The 5,117-nt window shown below is 33.0% G+C and overlaps 1 protein-coding gene across 1 annotated transcript in view; it reads left to right on the forward strand.

The window, feature by feature from the left end:
• Positions 1 to 744: 744 nt before the first annotated feature.
• Positions 745 to 5,117, forward strand: part of LOC117167690 — a 377,025-nt gene continuing 372,652 nt past the window's right edge. Inside the window, exon 1 of the mRNA XM_033353991.1 lies at positions 745 to 913. The gene's annotated coding sequence lies outside the window, so the exon portion shown is untranslated. The remainder of the gene's footprint in view (positions 914 to 5,117) is intronic.

The raw sequence follows: 5,117 nt of genomic DNA on the forward strand, positions 1-5,117 counted from the left end.
TTAACAGGAACCTGCATTTGCTCCAGTACAAATCGCCTGATATATTTCCGACGTTTTTGCCAGGATATTTGAGATTTTATTTTATTTGTTCAGAAATAGAAGGCTTGTGCAGCTAATCCAAACTCATAACGCAACCGTTGATAATAGGTCCACAATAGATAGAACCTTTTTTGTGCACTATAAAATTATGAACATTTTTTCACATCACCATATTCCACCTAAAATCAACAGTTCTCGAGTAATTTTAAAAAACATGTTATTGTTTAACACTTTCCAGAATTTCGGAACTTTGCCGTACACGTATGTTTGGGGACTTTTTACAATATCTTTATAAAGCCATTGCCAACGTATCTGTGAAAAAACAATGCTACTTTTACGAATTTTTCTTTCGAGTGATATTTGTTCCCCGTTGACTGGACTATGTAAAAATGATCCCAGTTTTAATTTCTATGAAAATAATTTTTAACGAAATTTCTACTTAGTTAAAGTACAAAAACGTAGTTTATGATCTTCTGATACATTTTCCAAAGTTTCAGTACCATATTTTATAAACGAAAAAAGTTCTGAAGTTCAAAGAAAATTCTGTAAACTGAAAAAGCGAGTTCGGTAATATAGGTGGACCGATGGTGTTTTTGTTAAAATGTTACATGTTCTAACAGACAGATGGCGATACAGGTTGAAATTCATGCGGTCAATGAACGCTAATTTTTTCGGAGTCAGTGAAGCGGGAATAAGAAACTTTCTTCCGCATACCGAGCTATGATAATTCACATTTTTTAATTTGTGAAAAGTGCATTAAAAGTATAAACTTGAAGTGTCAGTGATATTCAATAATAGTCGGCGGATATCGTTAAATCAAGAAAAAACGGATTTGTGTGTTTGTGATCTGCAGCAAAGGAGGATTCAGGCCAAGGTAATCGACTCTTCTCCGTTGAGAATTGTGTCGTCGAATAACTGGCATAGAACTGTAGCAAAACACTTTTTCGTTTAAAAAATGAATATATTACAATTCTAACCTAAGGAAAAAGACATAAAGCTTTCTTTCTATACATAGTTAGCGCTTAATTCAACAGTTATTTGATTATTTTAGGATGTTTTTGATTGAAACTTTTTCGGGAATAGTTTAGTGTAAGTTACTTAATAACATTTTTAAGCAAAAGAGAATGAAAATAGTAAAAAATGTATTGTTAGAAGAAAAAAATAGTGAACTTTTTAGGGTTAGGTTTTGGTTTTGTTTAGGCTCCACTCTGTGTTGTTTACAATCAAAGCGAGGTTAGGTTTGACAGGGTTCAATGTTTATATACTATATGAATGTAAACAAAGTCTGGATAATGTTTACATTTATTAGACGCTAGTGCACTTGGTGCACTTTATTTACATTTTTAAGCGTTTTAGATGGTGAAGTTTTGATAGAGAATCTAAAAATTGTGTCCGTGAGGTTAAATTAAAAGCTCGTGTCTCAAATCTGAAATACTGAAACGATTGTGTTAGAGGAGAAATTTGAGATAGGGACGAGTATGTTTCATGGGATTAGATAGCGAGTATCTCTTATCACTAGGAATTATAGGACCAATTCTAGCTTTGTTTGCACGCTTAGATATCCCAACCCAGTTTGACGATATTTACAGGACAAAGTATCTGTTTTCTTTTCTACAAGCAAGGGAATCAGATGGTATTTCGAGAAAAGTTCGTTTATTTTTATGTCTCATCCCCTTGCTTCGCGGAGTTGATACAAAAAGGGACTTTCTTTCCGAGATTTCAGTCAGATTCGTTCATCTATATGTGACATGCTCTCTTGAGAATTTCTAATTCCCAATTATCAATAATTTATTTCAACTCTCGTAAAAATGAATAAATTTAAAGGAATATATCTGTTCAGAAACTGAAACTATGGCTTTTTAAGTAGGATGATTTGCAAGATTAGTAAGTTTCGCGTCCAATACACCTTTGTTGAAATTATTTTACTGAACGAGCCAAAAAATATATAGCTTCAAAGTTAAAATTTATTTTAGTAAAATGGGCATTTTGAAATCTTCTTTGCCAAATATAGAAAAGTGTGCCTAAAATTTGGAGAATACTTAAATAATATGTAATTGCTGGGTATGCATAAAAAATATTTACTCATGCAAGTAAACATTTTTGGGAGCGGAAAGCCCGAAATTAGTTGTTAAACTTTATTTGTTGTAAGGTGCAACGTCAGATTCCATTCTATATACAATTTAATATAAAACAATTTGACGTTGCATCTTATAAAACATGCAGGTTAACTACGAATCTTAAACGTCTTCCCACAAAAATGTGTATTTCAAGAGTACATCTTTTTTATGAATACCCATCAATTATATAATATTTAATCGTACTCTTGATTTAGATTTATATTTATATAGAAGGATTTCTGTTAATTTTATCATTTTTTCCAAATGTTTAGGATCACTTTTCTAAAGTTAACAAAGAAATTAACTCAACATTTTAAAATGTTAATTTAGTAAAAAAAAAGTTTAACTTTGAACCTAAATATTTGTTTACTTGTTCAGCAGATTTGACGCGAAATTTTCTAATCTTTCAAAGGATTCTACTTACGCAGCAAAAGATTCAGTTTCACATTTATTCGTCTTTGAAGTGAAGTATGAATTTTCGAACGGTCAAGGGAAATTTAGTAAAAGTACTTTGAAATTTAAAAAAATGGTAATGAACATTTTTCCCCAAACTTTCAGTCTGTAGTGTATGCAATTTTGAACGAATTCGGTTTGAAAGCACTTTATTTTTTTTTTGGTTCTGAAATCTTGAAAAAGCTTCAAGTTTAAAATGTTCAGTTTGCAACATTTTAATTTATTGCTTTGATAAAGGTGTTAGAAGACACCGAAATGTTGAGTAGTGTAAATATTTTGTTGTTCAAAGATGAAAGAAGACATCCTGGAAGCTGGAATTATAACATTGCCATATCGATATTGGCACTGTGTCATAATTTACTGCTTACTTGGTGCTAATTCGTGCTGCAAAAAAATGTCCTCGTTAATTTTTGATTTAAAAAAAGCAGCAATTCTAGCTTGACCTGACTGTAGCATATGAAACTCGGAAACTCGTAGTGAAATAAAATTCTCTATTGTGCAGGAATTTAGTACTCTGGATTTATGCTACAACCAAATACCAAGAACTCTTTTTTATCAAAACGAGTAGAAATGCTGGCTTCGGCTGACTCCAGTATGTGAAACTCGGAAACTATTAGTGATATCAAATTTGCGCATGAATTTAGTGCTAATTTATGCCGAAAAAAAATGTTGTGCTCGGTAATGTTAGTCCCAAAAAATGGAGTAATTTAGCTGAAGCTACAACTCCGGTATGTGAAACTCGTAAACTATTAGAGATATATAATTTTGATTTACAATGGAATTTAATGTTAATTAAGTGCTCTGGATTTATGTTTTGCAAAAAATCCGTTCACATTCTTGTTATTAAAAATGAGCAGTGATGGTGGCTTCAGTTGACACCGATATGAAAAACTCGAAAACTATTAGTGACGTCCCATTTCGGTCATTTGAATGTTGAAAACTTGAAGCACATATTAATTGTCTTCGTAGCCCCCCCCCCCATCCCGTCAAGGGCCCCCTGGCCACAAAATTTTGCGGGCCCCTCCCACCCTATACTTTTTTTTACTGTAATAAGCGTAAAATTTGCATGTTTATTCAAGGTAAATTTCAAAAGTGCTGAAGAAATTTTACCTAGTTTTTCTTAATTTTAAACTTATTATCAGGTTAAATATTTATATTGTAAAAAAAGTACCTGGTGTGCCATGAGCCCCACGTGGTGCCGGCCCACTGACTGCGGCTAGGTTAGCCACCCCTTCGTGAGGACCATTATTGGCTTGAAATATTCAAAAGCATTAAAATAATTTTAAAGTACGTTTAAAGTACGTAAGCAGGAAATGCATTTATTTTAGCGTGTAACAGCGAACTTTCTTTCTCTTTTCGGTCAAATATTAAGTTTGCCCTTATCTCCGTAATAAAGAAACATTTTTCAAAATATTTTTTACAAAGAAGTAAAATTCACGGGAATGGTTCACACACCCCTGACTGTTTACGTTTGGAGTCCCTAGAGTTAGGACCATGAGAGTATAATGTAATCGTCTAAATTTTCGATCTCTACTTTTTAACGGATCTTACGTTTTAGCACCCATAGAGCCAAAATATACAAATATAGAATTATGTATTGCCATTTTAGCTTGATTTGATATCACAGTAATACAAGATGATGAATTTTAAATGTAGATGAATTTCATTTTTGCATTAAATTAAGTAAGTCACTTAATTTCAACCAAAAATGGAACTTAAGTGCAGTGCCTCGTATCTTATATACGAGTAATATGATAATTAACTGACAGGTATGTTGAGTTTGGGATGATTTTCATTCGCGTGCTCTGAAATTCAATTTGTGCTGGCAGAAAGTCGTGCGCGAAACAGTGATCCCATATCTAAAACGAGACGTGGTCCAATACTATCACAGGTATATGTCCGTGTGAATATAGTAGGAGACGATGTAAATGACTGGCTTGCGCGCGCAACCCGTTTCTCCTCTTCTGAATTTGAAAACTCGAAAGTGCACGATTGCCGGTCGGAACACTTCGCCGGTTCTATTTATATCTCTATGTGCTTTGAAATAAACTGAAGATATATGAGTCTGAAGTTCCCAAAGTTTACAAAAAACGAAAAAAAAGAAAAAGAAAATATTTGAAAAGTCAAAATGTTTTCATTGTTTATGACAGTATTATGTACCAAAAGTCCCATCTTAAAGTTTCAGCCCTCTAGCGTATGTGGAACCCACCCCAAATCAACCCCTATTTATAATAAAATTCGTAAAAAAAAAAAACAATTTCGAAAAGTCAAAATGTTTTAAATGATTATCGCTGAATTTAGTGCCTAAAGTGCAACTAAACAGTTTCATCCCTCTAGTGCATGTGGAACACAACCCAAATCAACCCCTGCACACTATAAAATTCGTTAAAAATACACAATTTCGATAAGTCAAAATGTTTTTAATGATTATCGCTGCATTTAGAGCCAAAAGTACCACAAAAAAGTTTCATCCCTCTAGTGCATGTGGAACACACCCCAAATCAACCC

The sequence above is a fragment of the Belonocnema kinseyi genome, chromosome 1 (genome assembly GCF_010883055.1).
Source record: "Belonocnema kinseyi isolate 2016_QV_RU_SX_M_011 chromosome 1, B_treatae_v1, whole genome shotgun sequence".
Taxonomy (NCBI): domain Eukaryota; kingdom Metazoa; phylum Arthropoda; class Insecta; order Hymenoptera; family Cynipidae; genus Belonocnema; species Belonocnema kinseyi.